The sequence below is a fragment of the Camellia sinensis genome, chromosome 13, assembly GCF_055761805.1.
Source record: "Camellia sinensis isolate YWXY chromosome 13, ASM5576180v1, whole genome shotgun sequence".
Classification (NCBI taxonomy): Eukaryota; Viridiplantae; Streptophyta; class Magnoliopsida; order Ericales; family Theaceae; genus Camellia; species Camellia sinensis.
In genome coordinates, this window is record NC_138973.1 from 43,565,060 (window position 1) to 43,587,732 (window position 22,673).

Sequence of the window (22,673 nt, forward strand, 5' to 3'; positions counted from 1 at the left end):
ATGAGTTCTTCCAACTCAAACAATCCAACCTTCACCCACGGGCATTAAAACATTTTAACACATAAGCACTTAGCCGCATGGCAGGCATACTGTCATGGCAACACTTACACACATGCGGGATGCTAAAGCATAAATACTTACATCGTACTCCGTGCCAAAACAGTAAACTAGTCAGCAAACATGCATGTCCTAGTTCCTGTTAAAAGTGGCTAATGCATCACATGCAAAAATGCAATCTAGGCAGGCTCGGCTAACCCTAAACATGGCATGTGAAATGCGATCAACTACCACATATTCAATTTGTGAATTGAAGTACAGATGCAGTTAGCGTGATGTACCGAGCCTAATGTATGTAATACAAATGTATGGATGCACGCATGCATAGCATAAGGTATGCTAATTTTAAAGATGCCCTAATCTACCATCATAAGCGGGTAAATAAAAGGGAAGAAAGAAGTGAGGATTGGAAGACATGCACACCACCCACACACGCTTATTACAGATTTGCCCTCACTCGGAGGGACCAAATAAATATTACAAATTAATTAACTACGCAAGCTAATTAAATATTACAAATTGCCTAATCAACTAAGCAAATATAATTAAACTAAGAAAACAGTAAATCGCCTCAGGAAATACGCCGCCATGCGTGAGCTGCCTCTGTTTTCCTTCCTTCACTCCTTTGGAGGTTGCCAAAACCTCAGGACTGCTTTTCTGGACAATGAGGAGTGCCACCGGCTGAATGGAATTGCCACCGGCAGTGTGGTATGGCCACCGCCACAAAACAAAGCTGTCGGCATAGAAATTATTGCCGGTCGGCACTTTACACTGCCGGTCGGCAGAGTGTTCCTGCAGAATCTGCAAATGACAGCAACAGAGGGCAAGGCAAAGCATGGCAGCATAATTCAAGGCATATACGCACCAACCATGTCCCTTATCATGGTAATGACTCAAAGGGGCATGTGTCTCGATTCTCGGACCACCAATCACGTATTTCCATGCATGATGGCCCAAAGAACCAAGTATGCAACTTTGATTTCAAATGCATGCAAACCAAATCAAACCAAAGTCCCAATTCCTATCATCAAGTCAAGGAACAGGGCATGCATGCAAGATGCAATGTAACCTAAGCATGCAAGCTAAGGATGCAACATAACATGGCAACAAGCTTATGCAAGCATACAAGCAAACATGGGACCATGCAAATGGATGTAAAGATGGACTTATACAAGACTTGGGCAGCTCTAATAAGGCCCAAAACAGTAGCCAAAATGCCCAAAAATGGAGGCTAAACACACATGCACACATACACATGTTATGGTCCAAACCTCAAGCATTAAGCAAGCAACATTCAAGCACACTTGACAAGAGATTTCATGGACAATTAGCATGCAACATGAGCTCTAAAATCATGCTATAAAATGATGCCCAATCACGTTAAACAAGACAAGCAAATGCATGCAATCATGGTCCAAATACTTGAGGCAAGTCATGAAGCTTTGAAACACATTTATCACAACAATCATGGCATGCATTAAGCAACTAAAAAAACAGGTTTTTAGTATGTTAAAACAAGGCTAAAGGACTACTTAGATGGCATCTAAGTGGCTCAAATTTAGAGATATGCACAAGTGCCAAAACAAGGAGCATTGCTACACAAGCTTATGAGGCATTAAAGATGCATTCAAGGCAAACACATAGGCATGAAAATGGGACTGAAATAACATGTAGGGTGACCCCAAATCGCCAAATCAATGTAAAGATGTCATGCTATACATGCGCATACTTAAGGCCAACAAGCCGGAATGCAAAGGAACTATACTAAGCATGCCAAGATCAACCCAAACACTTATGGACAAACCTAAAACATGTCAAGATAAGCATAAAATCTTCACAAATGTAAGCCCAAAACATGCTAGAAACAAAGGCACACAACCTAAGACATGTTAAGGGATCACAAGGCATTACATGGCAACTATGCTAAGCATGCATGGAGTACCAAAACCAATTTAAAATCATGTTATATTATGGAAAAATAAGCATGAAAAATAGTCTATACATGCTCAACACACACTCAAACATAGGCTCCCTTTAGAGACCAAAACATGCCCTTTTCAAGGACAACAAGGAGAGGGGGTGGCCCTCTCCTTCTAGAGACTTCAAGGCACCATCTCCACCACTGAAATCCCTCAAGATTTCAGTGGTGAAGAGGCCCAAACACCAAAGTCCCGAAACTAGCACAAAATAGCACAAAATGAGGCCTTTCAAGGCCTAAGAGGGGTCAAACACCCTCAAACCACAAAACACTCTTAATAAAAAATCAAGAGGGCCTAAAAACAGAACTTTTTTGTGTTATACAATAAGCACGAAAACAGCTCTAAGATAGGTAGAAAATCAATGCAAAAATGGGGAATAAAGGTGTTAGTTTCTTACCCTTGATGACCCCTTCGACAATGGTGCTCCAATGGCCTCCCTTGGCTTGAATCTAACACCAAAACTTCAAAATCAGTCCCTTAGAACCTCAGTAGCTAGACAAAGGTGAAACACTAGGTGTTTATGTGCAATAGTAAGACACAAAACACCTAGAGCACAAAAGTGAGGGAAAGAGAGGTAGGATGTGTATCTAACCCTAACCCTAAAACCAGAGCTTAACAATGGCTGTCTAAGCTCTCAAAATATCTCAAGTGTCTAACCTCAAGGCCAAGAGACAAGGCTCTCTCTTATAGAGGCTTATTGTCTTGTAAAGCTTACAAGACAAGCTTCCAAGAGAGAGATCCCTCCATACACGTGTATGGAGGGGAGCCAAAAGCAAGACAACTGTCTTAAAATATCTGCAAAAGCAGATGCACAATAGTCGGCCGGCCAAAAATGCCATTTTGGCAAAAAAGAGTGCCGACCAGCACTAAAAAGTGTCGACCAGCAATAAAATATGCCGACCGGCAAACTACAGTGCCGATGGAGGCAAAAACCAGCCGGTGGCCTCTAACCACTGCCGGTGGTGGGTGGGGATGGTCTACAAGCCCTACCCTGCCTCTCCAAGGCAAAACACAAGTGTTTGGTGTAAAACCAGACACTAAACAGTCAAGTTCGGAGGTCCTGAGGCAAGGCGCGCGAGCCGAGACCTCCGGGAACTCCAAACGAACACAAACACGGATAATCACCGAGTGTTCAAACGGTGACGTCCAAGTCTTGAGGACGGTCAAAAATGGGGTGTCTACAGTTGCCCCTCTTTGACAAAACTTGAAAGTCATAACAATGACGGGAGTGAATGTCAAAGCCCAGAGACGACCCATTTTTGACAAGGCCGAAGACTTAGACAAACATGCAAGACAATCAAGATATGCGCCCGAAGGCAGGGGCAAAATGCAAGACAATGCACAGAGCCTGACATAACTTATGATCATGCAAAGAAAGCTGTAACGATGCACACATGCGACGGTTTTAAGCTAGCATACACCAAACTACACTATAATGCAAAAAGGATGTATGAGAATTATGCAATTCTCAATACGTCTCACTCGGAGGATACAATACCTGTGCGGCTCGTCTAGTTGCACCAGCTTCAAATGAACCGTACATACAATATCGTGCCTGAAAAGAAAACAAACTTAACAGGTACGATATTGTTAGCAACATGCATGACAATGCAAGAATGGATGCAAAATGATATGCAATATATACAAAACAATGTATAAACAATGCAAATGAAGTTGCAATGTAATCGAAACAATGCAAGCTATATGCAAGGCAATTGAATCACGATCCAATCACGAGTGGTTCGAAACCACACCTATGTCAAATAGATTGATGGAGGTAACAAGTCTGTCTACCATAGAATGGTCAACTGAACTATGAGCATTGTAGACAGACATAAGAACAAGTATTGGGTGGAATTGACACAAGTGGGGAAACGACCCGCTGGAGGAAGGACAATGATCCGAATGCCGGATGCAAAAATTATACTACAATGTAATGGAAATGAATATGGCACGCGGGCCAAACCAAATCTTGCCTAGGTAGGGCATGTACGCATACAAGCCACGTCTAACACAGAACGGTCTACTGAACTATGCTTCGACACGAGAAGTATGGGCACATACCAGACCAAGCTCAACATGGAAAGGCGCAAGCCATAGATGGAAGGTGATGCAATGAATGCATGCGATCTACGATGCAATGGATATGGCACGCGGGCCAAGCCAAATCTTGCCTAGGAAAGGTATGTACTCGTACAAGCCATGTCTAACACAGAAAAGGTGCCGCAACCCTCAAACCAACATACCAGCGTGGAATAGGCGCATACACATGCAGAACTGTGTTTTACATGAAAAGTAAGGGCACATACCAGACCAAGCTCAATCATGGAAAGGCGCAAGCCATAGATGGAAGGCGTGATGCAATGCATGCATGCAAACTACAATGCAATACTTACAAATATGCAATGGAATGGATATTTACAAAATGCACGACAATGCAGTATGATGCGATCTACTGGGGAAAATGCAATGAATGCATGCAAGCTACAATGGAAATGCATGACAATGCACTATGATGCAATGACTATGACTGCAACTTTCCCTATCTTACCAAGAGGGCGATATACTAGGTTGGTTCAGTATCCAGAACTGAGGCGCCGACATGCTGCCTCAATCTATGGGGCTTCCATACAGATTTCAAGCCGAGGATACACCCCTGGGTATTTAAACCAGACTTTAGTCTCGGAACTCCCGAACCATTACGTTCTAGGCGTTAGCCGTTCGAACTCTAGTTTCCACCATCCCAGTTGGTCTTCTAGGAACTCATCGCAAACATAGGCAGGTGGCTTTACCAGACCACTGAAAGTCGTTCGGGCACGACAAACACCAAAGGAATTGCACCTTCAAAGGATTTAAGGTCTCCTAGACCGGGATGCAAAATGTATGCATGACAATGCACCGAAGGTTTCGCACCTCCAAAGAATTTAAGGTCTCCTAGACCGTGCGTGTTTAAGGTCTCGCCAGACCATGCAATGTGCGGAACAATGCAAGAATGAGGCACGCATGCCTATGGAAATGAAGCATGATACAAGATGATACAAATGAGACACGCGTGCCTCATAAAATGCAAAATGATACAAGTGTGACACGCATGCCACACGGAATGCAAAATAAAACAAATGAGACATGCGTGCCTCATAAGATGCAAAATGATGCAAGTGTGACACGCATGCCACACAGAATGCAAAATGAAACAAATGAGACACGCGTGCCTTATAAGATGCAAAATGATGCAAGTGTGACACGTATGCCACACGGAATGCAAAATTTTGAAAATTGGACTTATACGCTACGCGAAGCCGGTTTATATTCAAAACAATGTAATGTACTAACAAGTACAAGTGAGGTGTACAAGTGAGGTGCGCAAGATAGCGCGAGAGGATGCATGCAAGATGCAAGTAAGGTGCACAAAACAGTGCGATGCGCTAAACAGCGCGATTAAAATGCGATGCACAAAATAGTGCGATGCGCTAAACAGCGCGATTAAAATGCGATGCACAAAACAATGCGATGCGCTAAACAGCGCGATTGAAATACAATGCACAAAATAGTGCGATGCGCTAAACAGCGCGAACGAAATGCAATGCACAAAACAGTGCGATGCGCAAAACAGCGCGAACAATAAATTGCACAAAACAGTGCGATGCGCAAAACAGCGCGAACAATAAACTGCACAAAATAGTGCGATGCGCAAAATAGCGCGAACAATAAATTGCACAAAACAGTGCGATGCGCAAAACAACGCGAACAATAAACTGCACAAAACAGTGCGATGCGCAAAACAGCGCGAACAATAAATTGCACAAAACAGTGCGATGCGCAAAACAACGCGAACAATAAACTGCACAAAACAGTGCGATGCGCAAAACAACGCGAACAATAAATTGCACAAAACAGTGCGATGCGCAAAACAGCGTGAACAATAAATTGCACAAAACAGTGCGATGCGCAAAACAACGCGAATGAAATGCAATGCACAAAACAGTGCGATCGATTGCATGCTCTATGCAAATGGCGACACGCGTGCCAAAGAAAAAGTGACACACATGCCGATGAAAATATGGCACGCGTGCCAATCGAAATGAGACACACATGTCGATGAAAATGAGGCACACGTGCCGATGAAAATGAGGCACACGTGCCGATGTGGAATGAGGCACACATGCCGATGGGAATGAGGCACACGTGCCGATGAAAATGAGGCACACGTGCCGATGCGAATGAGGCACACGTGCCGATGCAAACGATACAAATGAGACACGCATGCCTTATAAAACACGAAATGATACGAAGTGTGACACGCATGCCATACGAAATGTAAATGGACTTAAATGCGTAACAACGCACGTGTTTCGAGATGCACGACAATGCAGACGATGCGCGAGACGACGTATGTCTTGAAATACGCAACAATGCTAGTAATGAAGATGCAATAACAATACATGAGAGATGTGCACGACAATGCAAGGGGTGCGTGTTACAACACATGCAGTATGTGCATAACAACGCAACTGTGAGGCGCATGATAGCGCGATATAATGCACCGAAGTTAGTGCGATGAACGCGTGCAACGCACATGGGGCAACTTTTGAATTTAAAAGGATACAAAAAGGATACACCTTGCACAAATTCGAGTGCCACGCACAGAAGACACGACCCGAGGTCACAACGGAGGCCGGTTGAGCGTCAGAGATGCACTCTCTTGCACTTTATTAAGCTATGAAGACCAGAAACTACTCATATGGCCCAAACAAGGCTGTGGGAACACCACCGGCTGTCCACCGGCTGCAAAATAACTCCATCGGCACAAAATAATGCCGGCCGGCACAAAATATTGCCGACGGGCAAAAAGTTGCTGAGTCGGGGCAGTTTCGAGATTTCACTTCGGGTGTTTTAAAATAGGGTTTCAAACCCTATTTGCTCACTTCCCCACCGCCGAAAACTCTCACTCTCTCTCTCTAGAGTGTTTTTCTCTCGTTTTTCGCCCGTTTCTTCGCGTTTTACGCCCATTTCGTCGTCGGATTCGCGATTTCCTTCGCGTTTCGGACATTTTCAACCGATCACATCTTTGTTTCGGTGCCTCGTTTGGCGTTCCCATATTTTTGGGGTTTGTTCCCCTTGCTTTCCTCTTCATTCCCGTGCCTTTTCACATTCCGGCCTTTTCGGTCATTTCCGACCCTCTCGGGAGTTGACTTTTCGGTTGACTCTTCGCATTCCAGCCCGGTTTCCCTTCTTCCGGCCATTTTTACATCATTCCTGACATGGCGGACGACATTCCACGTGGTGGGACTTCCCCGGACCACGATATGGATCCCGGGGTCGAGCTCTTACCGTTGAGCGAGCGCCCGTTCGACCCGGCGACCTACCGACCGGCGATCCATGTTCTGCCCCCCGACGGCCTGCGTCAGTTCCGGAGCTTCGAGAGGCACGTGGCGCCTGAGTTACTACTGCGCGAGCCTACCTCCCACCTTTCATTCGGCACTTCCGAGGTAACTCTCTTTCTTCTGCTTTACTTTCCGCAATGTAGGATACAAAACTGTCATAGTTAGTTGTACTCTTTAACTGCTTGAATCTGACATGATATACACCGTAGTTGACTGTATACATACATACAACTGATATCTGTTTGAGACTGACACATGCACACACACTGCACTAGCCCTGAATCACTCAAACATACTGCAATCACTGTATTTGTCTGAATCTGTTAAATTTGCACACATGCTATATCTGTTCTGAAACACCCGAACACGCTGACACATCACATGCTGTAGTTCACTGTAAGCACACCGGCACCCGGTATTTGTCTGAATCTGACAAACTTGCACACATGCTTTATCTGCTCGGAACCACCCAAACACGCTGACACATCACACGTTGTAGTTCACTGTAAGCACACCGACACCCGGTATTTGTCTGAATCTGTCAAACTTGCACGCATGCTTTATCGGCTTTTTCAAAACTGCATTTTGAATGTTGTCTTGCAATTGTTATTTTCTGTTTACAGGAGGGTTCCCATACCATCCGCGGGTATGGGAATACTGGCGCTCGGGAGTGGTACGATGAGCTCCTTGACGCGGTCCGACGCATAGTGGACCGGGCGGGCTTTGGCGCCTTCTGCCGAGGACTCTCTAGGCTTTCCACCTGCAGACCTCTCCTTGCCGCTCTGGCGGAGAGATGGTGGAACACCACCGATTTGTTTCACTTTTCCGCTGCAGGGGACATGACGATGACCCCTTACGATTTCTCGATGCTCACTGGCATCGGGGTAGGGGGTGATCCGATCCCATTCGATATCGACATGGATGAGTGGACCGCCGCTCAGGTCCATCTGCTGGGGGAGGCCCCACCTCTTGCTCGTCCAGGCTTCGTGCGGTACTCCTGGTTCGAGGTACAGTTTAGGGTCCAGCCTGTGTTGGAGGAGGAGGCGCAGATGACTCAGGAGGACGTGGAGAGGTACGCCCGCGGCTTCCTGATGTTCTTATTCGGGACGACCATCTTCGCCGACCGGGCGAACACCGTGCCTCTCTGTCTTCTCAGCGCACTGGTGGACATCCGGGACATTTTGCATTATGACTGGGGTGGCGCCGCTCTGGCCACTCTCTACGGGTACATGAGCTCGGCTACTCGCGGCAGCGGCCAGTTGCTCGGAGGCTATTGGCGGGCTTGGGAGGTACACTTCTTCTCCGCTTTTCACTTCTGTCCGATATTTTCTGTACTCTGTACACTGCACACACTGTAGTCTGCTTTATACTTGTTGTATACTGTACACACGGCACACACATACCTTCTGCTTCACGCTGACTGTACACTGCTCACACTGTACACTGCACACAATACACTGCACAACATACAGCTCTGCCATTTCTGCTTTATTCTGTATTCTGCGTTATCCGATAGTCATACTGACATCTGTTTTGCAGTTGTGGGTTTACGCCTACTTTCCTAGGCTTGCCCCCGTACCAGTCACAGAGACTCCCCTGGTCGTCCCCTTCTCACGGCGCTTTGACGGGAGATGCACCCGGCAGCCGCGAGAGACCTTCGGCTTTTTCCGCCGATACTTCGACACCATTACCCCGACCGAGGTATGTTTTACTTGCAGTTCATTTAAGCTTCGCTTTCCCACTGCATATTTCAATAACAGTAGATAACAAACTGTCTGTCACTTTCAGATCACTTGGCGGCCGTGGGCTCCGTTGCCAGCTGTGACTCGAGATCGGTTTGCCGGTGCCGATGAGACCTCACGTTTCCGGATCTTGCTGGAGGGCCCGGTCTGTCGGGCTTGGTACCTGGGTGAGTGTTTCCTACACCAAAACCCTGGGGTTACCTGAGCAGATAGTCCCGGTTCACCCTCTTGCGGATATGAGGGAGACCGAGAGGCTCACCAGCGAGCAGATGGACGACTACACCATTGGCTGGGAGGAGGCCGGCTTCAGAGGCACCGGCGACTATCGGGAGTACGTGCAGACGTACCTGATGCGACCTCTGAGCGGCGGCCGTCGAGCAGAGGGGGCCAGGCCTGTAGCATCGGCGGCTGGGGCCGGAGCGGGAGCTGGAGTAGGGGCTGCGAGGAGGGCCCGAGTCCGTGGCAGGGGCGAAGCTCAGGGAGGACGGGGGACTGGCTGGCCCGCCTGCATGCTGTATTGACTTTCCAGGGGCAGGGTGGGGTGACCTATCAGATCCCCTTCGCCCCTCCGCCAGCTGATCACGAGTTCGTCGGTGTCCCTGACTTATCTCCGGTATGTATTACTTTATTTCTGTACAGCCATTTCATTTCGGTTTATTTGATATTCCACAGAATATTGATGCATCTGGTACTTTTGCAGGCTTCTTCTGCATACACCCGGCAGTCATTGGAGATGAATGCCTCCATGATGGGTATGCTCCAGCGGACATTTGACCTTCTAGCCCTCTACAGCATACCGGTATGTTCTTCTGACACTGGCCTCAAACCATTCATACACTGCTTTACATAATCTGATGCACGGCACAACACCTGATACACTGATCTCACAGCATCTGATACACTGCATACACTGCATTCCGCACTATACTCTGCACTGATAAGCTGCTCATGGCATTCACACTGTACTCATACACTGCATTCTGCACTGATAAACTGCTCACGGCATTCTCATACTGTACTCATACACTGCATTCTGCACTGATAGACTGCTCACGGTATACCGATGCATTTCTATTTATGTACTTTTTCAGCCTCCTTTCCAGATTCCCATGGCAGGAGGTGCTTCAGCTGGACCTTCCGTCCCTGCCCGGGGGAGAGATGAGGAGGGCCGAGTATTCCCCCGCTCCAAGGCGGGACGTGCTCATGTCGGGAGCAGCTCGCGAGCTCCAGTCCCGGATGATGATGATGACGAGGAGTCAGAGGTGGAGGCAGAGGCGGAGTCCGGGTCATCGGAGGAGGAGACCGGAGGTGGTTCTAGCTCGGGCTCTGACGACAATGCTGATGATGCTCCTGGACCCTCGTCCAGGAAGAGGACCAGGACAGACTGACAGCCCTTGGAGTGCTCGACACAGATGCGGATTTTTGTTATTTTTCTTCTTTCTTGTACTTTTCCTCTTTTCCTTGGTAGTTAGATTACCTTGTACTGCCGCAGGCAGATTTTGTTTTCTTCGAAACTTTGTACTTGAAAAAGATTATGAAATGAACAGATTTTTGCTTCAAAAGTGTTACATTTACATATCTCATGTATTGCATCGCATTCCATCATGTTACACCTCAATGTAAATGAAATTGATTGGTTATCTGAATATTGAACACTTGCACTGTAATAATCAGATAATTAAACAGCCAACAGCAAAATAACCCAGGCAATCCACTGCCTGATTCTGGATACACAGCCCTTACTCTGTTGGGGATTAATCTGCATACGGCCCATAACACAGCATTCGGTTTATTCTGCACACAGCAAACCTGAGTGAACGGCCCAATCTGACAAGACGGAGCTCAAAGGCGGAACCGGTTGGAGTTGAAGCATGCTTCAATGTAGAGAATGGCACCGCATTCTGGGTATAAACAATTCTGAAATTCAATGAGGGTTTTTCAAACCGGGGTATCAAGCCTACAACTGAACTCAGCGGGAGGACTCGAACAAAAAGGTACACGACCTAAACACAACGAGACACGCTCGAAAAAGACCTAAAACAAAGGTTGAGATAAACAAAACAAAAGACACGACACACAGACGCGTTAGCGAAGATGGGGGGACCTCGGACCACGAGGAGCCAGTTCAATCTGGGTATTGTTTCCCACCCTGTCTGATTTGTGATCCTCACATCACTCGACTCTCAAGCTCGGATTTTCCCTCGAAACCCTATTCCTCACTTTTCTCTCAACTTACACCTCTCTATTCTTCATTCTCTCATTTTGCATCCTTCCCCGGGGTGATTGATGGATAAATAGAAAGGTGTGGGTTCGTGCTCAACACCGTTAGCTCATAGCTATTTCTTCTGACGGGTAGAGCGCTCTTCTGGCAAGTACGTCGATGACGGGGGAAAGATAGAACGCCTGGCTCAACTGTGCCCCTAGTTCATCATTTTAACCATTTTTTGTTTTTGCTTTCTACTAAAACAGTTTTGATCAAAATGAGAGTCGGATTAATGTACTTGTTCGATTTTTGATTTGAAAACCATGCGAGTCAGGCTGTAAGCACTGAAAATTTTCCTTTTTGGGTCCAAGACAATGGTCCAGTTTTGGAAAATGGAATAGTTTTCGAGAAAATAGTCAACCTTAGTAAAAATTTTCAAAAACTATTTTGCAAACAGTCAATGCTCAACAAGCATGGAACTTACTCTTTAAGATGCGCAACCTCGGATCGGAGGCGATGGAAAATTGCCCCTGGTTTGAAGGGGGTGGGAGGCAACGGAAAGTTGCCCCTGGTTTGAATGGCGTCTCACGCCGGCTCGCGGCAACGGAAAGTTGCCCCTTGTTTGGGATGGTGCCGCAGCAATCCGCAGACAGTCTTCATTGGTGGTGGTCGAACTCTCGGACACAGAGATGACGAAGACGGTCACAACACATATATGGACACAATCACCATGAAGGGTGTTGGCAACTGGACTTTGGGATGAAATCGAAAGCATCGCATGGACTGAGACGCTATGAAAGCGTTGGGGGCTGGACTTCATGATGAAGTTGCCTACGTATCCCAAACATGGGAATCAAGCCTCACGTAGTTCCGGTTAAGGTACACTCGGGTATTTTAACCTTCACTTTTCAGGCTCTAATTTTTGCCAAGGTGCCCGATGCGGGTTTTCGACCTTGCGAGCTTCTTTTCATTTTCTATTTCTTTTTCATTTCTTTTTCTTTTCTTTTTTGCATTTTTTTTTGTCTTTTTCTTTTCTTTTCTTCTTTTTTGTATTTTTTGCTTTTTTGTATTTTTCTCTTGCTCTAACTTTTGCCTGGGTCGCCCTTCCGGGTTTTCGGCCCAGCGAGCCTCTCAAAGGGTAAAAGTGTAACAAGTCCATGCCAAATGGTTTTTTGAATTGATGCCTCTCTGTGTCTAGGAGAACGGCTGTTGCAATGATTTGCGGAAGAATCCATCCCGGTTACTCCACGAGCTTCTTCCGGCGAGATCTACTCCTTCTGATTCGGCTTCGGCGCCTCTTGGTTGAAGGCTACTTCAAAACTGGCCACACGGGCCTTCTCTGACAGTCGGCCGTTTAGATGTTCTGAACGGGTTCAAGGTTCGAAGCGAGCGGGTTGAATCTTGAGGCTGAGAGCGATCCTAGGCTGCGCAATCTCAAGAGCGATTCCACACAGGTCTTCGCAGGGCCGCGTAAAACATTTGTTTTTGAAAGTTTTTAAGAAAGCGACAAATCGCTCGCTTCGAAGATAGTGTGGAACCAATCTGGATCAGGCCAGGATCCTTCTCAGTACTCACGCCGACAAGCATGGTTTCATTCATAAAAAGGCTTAGCATGCTTCTCTTTCTCTCGAAATGATCAAAGCTTTGCAAAATCCGAGGAATTCCTTCCTCTTCGTTTTTATCACCGCAGTGTTCAAAAGGTTTTCTCTTTTTGAAAAACTTAGGTTAATGCAATGACTTCAAGGCACAGAAGAGCAGGCGAGATGTACTGTCAGCCCATTCAAATTCTCTGGCACTCATGCTGAAAGCAAGCATGAAAGTGAGATAGCAACAGCTGTTTCATTCAGATTTGTTGGTGTAACTGGCCCCTCGGCAAAAACAGACTCAAAAAACAAAAACAGGTAATTACAAGACAAAACGGTGTTCGGGACAACAACCCCAGAATCACCTGGTATTATATACAAAGGGGACTGACTCGATATAACAAGACAGACCCTTAAGCAAAAAGACTGACTCAAGACAAAGAGACAGACTCAAAACAAAAGACCGACTCGATACCCAAGCCAGGATTTACAAAGTTAGCGTTCACAGCTACTCAAAAATGCGTGCCAGACGCCACGTTCAAAACACATCCAGATGCTGCCCGTAGGTGGTTTATCTCCTGATTACATACTTGCAGTATCTGTGTCCTCAAAGTCCAATAGCTGAGTGGTAACGGACTTGGCTGATGTGGGCGGGAGGATAACCTCGTTATCAATCAAATCTTGCACCTCATGACGGAGGCGGAAGCAATTGTCGGTAGCATGGCCTGTCTGCTGGTGGTACGCGCAGTACTGAGCAGCATCATGCGTTGCAGGGAGATTTTTCGGGAGAGGCCGAGGCTCCAAGGGTTTAAGGTGCCCCTTCTCGGCAAGGATCTGAAGTGCCTTGGACAAAGGCATGTAGAGAGCATGAAAGGTCCTGCGCCCCCGGGGCAGGTACTTTTGAGCGCCCTTACTAGCTGAACAGGCGAAGGGGTCGGCAGGCGCCACCTGGTTTTCTGATCTTTCCCGGGTGCAGGGGCGGGAATAGGAGGAACGGCCTTGGCATGACGGGGCCTATCCCGATTTTCTAACTGGCTTGAACTACCCTCAGGTGGAGTGGGGAAAGCATCCTCCACAGTCTTTGCCACAACTGCGGATATCTGTTGCTTGTTCATCCCCCCGGCTTTCAAAGCCTCGACTGCCCACAGTAGTTGTTCGATAGGATCAGCATCTGCCTTCATTTTGTCTTTTCCTCCGGCCTCAGCCTGGTCAAGGGTTTGGGTTGCTACTTCAGAGCGAAGCCCGGTTGTTGCTGACATGTCGTGGCTGTAGCCGGAAGCCACCTCTGGCTGGCTGAGCTCTATCACAATCCGCCCCAGCAGCGGAGGCTCCTGTGGTATGAAATTCCCGGCATACGGTGCCGCTGGGGGTGAAGCTGACATTCCGTAGGCGAGATCCGCCACAGACCTCTGGAGATCGCCTACCATCTCCATCAGTTCGAATGTAGTAGGCTCGCGAGCCTGATACAACTGGGGGGCCCAGACTGGGTGCACAACGGGTGACCTGGGCGGATATGGCATATCCAAGTTGGTCTCACTTTGTAGAGCGATCCCTTGATCCAATGCAGTTGTCATAACCACGATCTCTTCTGTATTCTGTGCCGCCATAAGTCCTGCCTCAGCAAGGGGAGACACTGGCTATTCTGTATCAACTCTGCGACTCTCTGAACTGAAAGGAAAAACAGACAACATTTCAGCCCAAACTGATCAAACACGGGTGTAGCCAAACAACTGTACCCTACTGCTGATCACTGTTCCCAGAAATCACTGTTCCCGAAAACTGAACCCTGATACCCGCGGATAACTGATTCTCATAACTGATACTGATACTGGTGTCCTCAGGTCTGATACTCAAACTTGCAAACTGACATGTACTTTCCTTGTAGAAATACATTCTAGAAGCACATAGCAAGTAAAGAGAACAAAAACACCCCTATGTTGGGGTAGGGTTTCCCTGTCCTATTTTGTCAGGAGCTAGGGTTTCACTACGCACGCAGCGATTTTCAAACAATCTAACATCGGGTAAGCAACCTGTCCTAACTTGGAATGGCCACTATGGATCCGAATATGCACTAGGTCGAATGGTCGAAAAGGGTGCCTCGGTAAAAACCGGGGTTTGTGTTCCCATACTGTCAGAGCCCATAGCCGGTCAGCCTTATGGTCATGCCTTGACAAGACAAGCCTCCGGCAAACCGTTCAGGAATGGCAGATGGCAAACACTGTGTTCCTAGGCGCACCAATGCACATGCAATGCAAAGAGACACATAGATGAAGTCAAAATGGGATATCACAAATTCGAGTCAAGCTCTCTAATAATCCCCAGCGGAGTCGCCAGAAACTGTAGACGCGCCCGCGGATGGGGGGGCCTTATGCTACTACAGTTCGGACTCGCGATTTTGTTGTCGCGGTTCTTAATCTGAACCAAAGAGTCCAAATCTGGCAAATCGTTTTGAGAAACAGTTTTTTGAAAAAGTAGTGCCAAACATGGACTGCTTTGCCAGATACAGAGTCGCCACCTAAATATTTTTTAATGGGGAAATTTAGGAAACCCTGACTCAGTGCCGAAGGCCACATGTCCGTCATCACCGGAGTTGTCTCGGCTCGGGAGCTTGGGTACGATCGGGGAAGGTCAGCTATGAGCACCCCCTTTCGCCCGGTTCGAAGACCGGCCTCTACTAACCATGATATCCGATTTTGAAAACATTACGTGTTCTAATTCCGTTTATTAGCCTAGAATTACTATGTTATGCGTGCAGCAAACAAGTATATACTAGATTGCCTAATTTGGAAATAAATATTGCATATCCGTTCGGTTTTGAAAAGCGCTTTGGAATTTGCTACTCGCAAGTAGACTAAAACACAGATTTCAATGAGTTCTTCCAACTCAAACAATCCAACCTTCACCCACGGGCATTAAAACATTTTAACACATAAGCACTTAGCCACATGGCAAGCATACTGTCTTGGCAACACTCACACACATGCGGGATGCTAAAGCATAAATACTTACATCGTACTCCGTGCCAAAACAGTAAACTAGTCAGCAAACATGCATGTCCTAGTTCCTGTTAAAAATGGCTAATGCATCACATGCAAAAATGCAATCTAGGCAGGCTCGGCTAACCCTAAACATGGCATGTGAAATGCGATCAACTACCACATATTCAATATGTGAATTGAAGTACAGATGCAGTTAGCGTGATGTACCGAACCTAATGTATGTAAAACAAATGTATGGATGCACGCATGCATAGCATAAGGTATGCTAATTTTAAAGATGCCCTAATCTACCATCATAAGCAGGTAAATAAAAGGGAAGAAAGAAGTGAGGATTGGAAGACATACACACCACCCACACACGCTTATTACAGATTTTCCCTCACTCAGAGGGACCAAATAAATATTACAAATTAATTAACTACGCAAGCTAATTAAATATTACAAATTGCCTAATCAACTAAGCAAATATAATTAAACTAAGAAATAGTAAATCACCTCGGGAAATGCGCCGCCATGCGTGAGCTGCCTCTGTTTTCCTTCCTTCAATCCTCTGGAGGTTGCCAAAACCTCAGGACTGCTTTTCTGGACAATGAGGAGTGTCACCGGCTGAATGGAATTGCCACCGGCAGTGTGGTATGGCCACCGGCACAAAACAAAGCTGTCGGCATAGAAATTATTGCCGGTCGGCACTTTACACTGCCGGTCGGCAGAGTGTTCCTGCAGAATCTGCAAATGACAGCAACAGAGGGCAAGGCAAAGCATGGCAGCATAATTCAAGGCATATACGCACCAACCATGTCCCTTATCATGGTAATGACTCAAAGGGGCATGTGTCTCGATTCTCGGACCACCAATCACGTATTTCCATGCATGATGGCCCAAAGAACCAAGTATGCAACTTTGATTTCAAATGCATGCAAACCAAATCAAACCAAAGTCCCAATTCCTATCATCCAGTCAAGGAACAGGGCATGCATGCAAGATGCAATGTAACCTAAGCATGCAAGCTAAGGATGCAACATAACATGGCAACAAGCTTATGCAAGCATACAAGCAAACATGGGACCATGCAAATGGATGTAAAGATGGACTTATACAAGACTTGGGCAGCTCTAATAAGGCCCAAAACAATAGCCAAAATGCCCAAAAATGGAGGCTAAACACACATGCACACATACACATGTTATGGTCCAAACCTCAAGCATTAAGCAAGCAACATTCAAGCACACTTGACAAGAGATTTCATGGACAATTAGCATGCAACATGAGCTCTAAAATCATGCTATAAAATGATGCCCAATCACGTTAAACAAGACAAGCAAATGCATGCAAGCATGGTCCAAATACTTGAGGCAAGTCATGAAGCTTTGAAACACATTTATCACAACAATCATGGAATGCATTAAGCAACTAAAAAAACAGGTTTTTAGTATGTTAAAACAAGGCTAAAGGACTACTTAGATGGCATCTAAGTGGCTCAAATTTAGAGATATGCACAAGTGCCAAAACAAGGAGCATTGCTACACAAGCTTATGAGGCATTAAAGATGCATTCAAGGCAAACACATAGGCATGAAAATGGGACTGAAATAACATGTAGGGTGACCCCAAATCACCAAATCAATGTAAAGATGTCATGCTATACATGCGCATACTTAAGGCCAACAAGCCGGAATGCAAAGGAACTATACTAAGCATGCCAAGATCAACCCAAACACTTATGGACAGACCTAAAACATGTCAAGATAAGCACAAAATCTTCACAAATGTAAGCCCAAAACATGCTAGAAACAAAGGCACACAACCTAAGACATGTTAAGGGATCACAAGGCATTACATGGCAACTATGTTAAGCATGCATGGAGTACCAAAACCAATTTAAAATCATGTTATATTATGGAAAAATAAGCATGAAAAACAGTCTATACATGCTCAACACACACTCAAACATAGGCTCCCTTTAGAGACCAAAATATGCCCTTTTCAAGGACAACAAGGAGAGGGGGTGGCCCTCTCCTTCTAGAGACTTCAAGGCACCATCTCCACCACTGAAATCCCTCAAGATTTTAGTGGTGAAGAGGCCCAAACACCAAAGTCCCGAAACTAGCACAAAATAGCACAAAATGAGGCCTTTCAAGGCCTAAGAGGGGTCAAACACCCTCAAACCACAAAACACTCTTAATAAAAGATCAAGAGGGCCTAAAAACAGAACTTTTTTGTGTTATACAATAAGCACGAAAACAGCTCTAAGATAGGTAGAAAATCAATGCAAAAATGGGGAATAAAGGTGTTAGTTTCTTACCCTTGATGACCCCTTCGACAATGGTGCTCCAATGGCCTCCCTTGGCTTGAATCTAACACCAAAACTTCAAAATCAGTCCCTTAGAACCTCAGTAGCTAGACAAAGGTGAAACACTAGGTGTTTATGTGCAATAGTAAGACACAAAACACCTAGAGCACAAAAGAGAGGGAAAGAGAGGTAGGATGTGTATCTAACCCTAACCCTAAAACCAGAGCTTAACAATGGCTGTCTAAGCTCTCAAAATATCTCAAGTGTCTAACCTCAAGGCCAAGAGACAAGGCTCTCTCTTATAGAGGCTTATTGTCTTGTAAAGCTTACAAGACAAGCTTCTAAGAGAGAGATCCCTCCATACACGTGTATGGAGGGGAGCCAAAAGCAAGACAGCTGTCTTAAAATATCTGCAAAAGCAGATGCACAGTAGTCGACCGGCCAAAAATGCCATTTTGGCAAAAAAGAGTGCCGACCGGCACTAAAAAGTGCCGACCAGCAATAAAATATGCCGACTGGCAAACTATAGTGCCGATGGAGGCAAAAACCAGCCGGTGGCCTCTAGCCACTGCCGGTGGTGGGTGGGGATGGTCTACAAGCCCTACCCTGCCTCTCCAAGGCAAAACACAAGTGTTTGGTGTAAAACCAGACACTAAACAGTCAAGTTCGGAGGTCCTGAGGCAAGGCGCGCGAGCCGAGACCTCCGGGAACTCCAAACGAACACAAACACAGATAATCACCGAGTGTTCAAACGGTGACGTCCAAGTCTTGAGGACGGTCAAAAATGGGGTGTCTACAAAGGGGTGGATAGTAATTGGACCAAACCTCAAGGGGTGTCAATGTAATTTACCCTATTATTATTTTATAAGTTTGTGGGTAATTTATAATTTCAAAATTTAATTAAGTAAATTAAAATGATTATTTAAAAGTTAAAAAGATTATTTTAGTACATAATATATTTTTTGTCAACAAAATTTAAGTTTAGCATTGAAATTATTAATTTTAAAATTTTCAAAAAAGATAATTCTATTTACACAATTTTTCAAAATTATCCTATTACACTTTTATTCCTTTTTTTTTTAAATTATCAAAAAATTTCTTAAAATTCTAACCCTAATTTCTTATCACGCCCACCTTTTGCTGAGATAAATGGAAGTGGAAATGGATTTTGCCTTGTTCTAGTTTCTTACCATTAACAAAAAATGACACTGTTGCAGTCTTTACTGCGTTCAACTGAAAATAACATCGTTCTACTAATATATTACAACATCTGTCCTTGTGTGGAAGCATTTGACCCCTTAAATTAGTTTAGGGTTACATGTCAAGCTATGCTTCAAACTATTGGATAGATGGCTAGAGGGATATGGTTGGAGAGCATCCTGATTTGATTACCTATTTGTCCTGCTATTAGATGATGGTGACTTTTTTGGCACTATTTTCTAACAAGAAGTAATTTTTTTTCCCTAATATAATTTGTTTTCCAATCAAAGACACACAACATGGATTTGTAATCAAAAAATTACTATAAGTATCATATCACATTTTTTTTTTTATACTTTTTACACATTCTTTTTATAAAAAGTTAAAAAATCAATTAAAATAGTCGATTCCCAAACAGGGTCACAATATTTATTTTTTAAAAAACTAATATTTTGATTAATTGCTAACTATATACATGTTTAAATCATATTTGTCTTGGCAATTTTTTGTAACACAAATTTTATCCAAACATAAGTTATTTATGTTTGATCAACTTAATTAATTTCAATAATGGTTTACTTGAAAAACACTAAAATTACAACCTTTTAAATAAATGAAATGTGCCTAATTAATTCCAGCCCCCAGTCGTTTTTTCACCGGCAACTAATTAGCTTGTCACATTCGACCAATGCAACCATCTTGCTCCCTCTTCTTTATTTTTTATTCTTTTCTTCTTCTTTCTAGATCTCTCTCTTTCTTTCGTGGCAATAGAGGGCGTAGGATTGGTTCACGATGGGGATAGGATCAAGAAGTGCAACTTGAGAGAGGGTAGAGAGCCTTGCTAGAACAGAGGGGCTTGCCAGAAATGGAAAGAAGGGTCACCAACGACAGTTGCAATGGTAGTGGTTATGAAATTTTGTAAAAAAAATTATGAAAAACATATCGTATACACTTTTTTTTAATATGTGTTTTAGCTCCTTTCTCTTTTTTGGTAACAAAACTTGAATTGCGCACGAAATGAATATTCAGGTAGTCTGACTTGGATTGCGATCCCACTAACCTAAATTAAGTATGTTTAAAGCTTTTTTTTTTTTTTACACTGCTTATTCATAATTAGATGTTTGTAATACCTTTCAATAATTTTATTTCAAATCATCAATGTAATTAATATTTTTAATAGAATATCAAATATGTGAAGGTACTTATTCACTTTTTAGAGATAAATATTTGAATACTATGAAACAAAGCACAATTAATTATTTTAAAATATTTAATAAAAAACAATTATTATATTTTTTTTATAAAAAAAAAGTACTAATGCCTTTGAATACAATTCAATTGAACAAGTCTTTTTTTTTTGTGTGTGTATTATGTTAAAAGTACTAATTTGGTTCGCAATTTGAAATAAAATGAATTAGGGTAAATTACACTCACCGTTTTTTAGATTTGACAAAAATACAATTAATCTTATACTTTTAACAGAAGTACATTGACTCTTTTTTAGTAAGACTAAAGTGATTGAAATTAATGCATTAAAAATAAATAAAGATAAATATATAATTGACAAAAGATGAAAAAATTATTTTTTAGCTCATACAACTAATAAATTATTAATATAAAATATTTTAATTAAAATATTGAAAATCAATCAGTTGTTTGGTTTCAATTTTTTGGAAATTGAGTTTTTTACTTTTCGTTTTTTGTTTTTAGTTAATATTTTTTAAATTTTAAGCAATTTTTTTACTTTTTTAGATGCACTATCTAAAATATTTGTAAAATAAAATAAAATAAAAATCAATAAATATACAAGAATACAAAAAATGTATTGAATTCTGGTATTTTTTTAAAAAAAATATTTTTGGTTCAAAGATATTTTTCACAAATTTATACCTTTTAAGTATATTTATATCAAGTGTATCTAAAAATTAAAAAAATTGCTTAGAATATTAAAAAAAACATTAAAAATAAAAACCAGTAAAAAATAAAAAACAGTAAAAATTGCTTAGAATATTAAAATAATTTTTTAAAAAGTGAATCCTGAAGATCCAAACCAAACAAACAGATGATATTATGCTAAATGTGTGAATGCGACTAACTGTATTTTCTTTTAGGGTTGTGTTTCCCTCCAGTCTATGTTCAGATTGGAGGGTACTATTGAGCCCGTGAGGCTCACCACGAGTCCCGTTTTGATAATTTGAACCGTTCAATATGTAGAACTCGTTGAAAACTATATGTTCATAAAAAAATCACGTTGATCGGATATCGATAGCTATCTCATCGAATCAGATTTCTTTTAACCGTTTATTTTTTCACAGTATATTTTTTTTATACAAAATTGATTTAATCACGTAACTATCGATATCCGATCATCGTGATTGTTTCTAGGCATACAATACTCGATGAGTTCTACACATTCAACAGTTCAGATTATCTATATGGGACCTGTAATGAGTCCTTATAGATCCAACAGTACCCTCCAATTCAATCACGGACTGAAAGGAAGCAGTCCATTCCTTTTAAGTCTAACCATCAACAGAATTGAATGGAATTTCCCCTAATTGTTAATAATAAAAAATAAATAAATAAAACAATAATAATTTTTTTTTTTTTTTAAATTTGAAGCCCTGAAACATGACAGTTAAGTAAGAATGGCAACGGAGCGGGGCGGGGCCGGGGATCAGACTCCCGATCCCCAATCCCCGATCCCCGATGGTACAATTTTCCCCGTCCCCGACCCCGATCCCCAACGGGGAACCTATCACCGCCCCTGTCTCCACCTCCTAATGGGGATCAGGTTTCCCCAACCCCGAAATTCCCTAGACCAAAAAAAAAAACAAAAACCCGAACAGATAGGGAAAGAGATCAACAACATCATCAAACATCATCAACATCACAAACAACATTATCAACATTAGAAGGAGAGATCTGAGTAAAGATCTGAGTAGAGAGAGAGAGAGATATGCTCATTGCTCGTCGTCGTCGGTGGCGTCGATTCAGATCTAGTGGTGTCGATCTGCTCGTCACCCGTCGTCCTCACATCTCTCTGTTCGTCGTCGTCGGAGGTGCTGCTCATCGTCGTAGTCGGAGGTGGCATCTCAAACGGTGAGGAAGAGAGAGAGAGAGAGAGAGAGAGAGAGAGAGAGAGAGAGAGAGAGAGAGAGAGAGAGAGAGTATCTATGAATGAAATGAAACAAAAAAGTAAAAATAAGAGATGAAATGAGAAGAGACGGAAACAGA

General features: G+C 43.6%; 1 pseudogene across 1 annotated transcript in view; it reads left to right on the forward strand.

Annotated features, from left to right (window-relative positions):
• The window catches only part of LOC114274933 (uncharacterized), a 267,609-nt pseudogene that overhangs the window by 218,095 nt on the left and 26,841 nt on the right, over positions 1 to 22,673 (forward strand). The gene's annotated exons all lie outside the window — the stretch shown is intronic.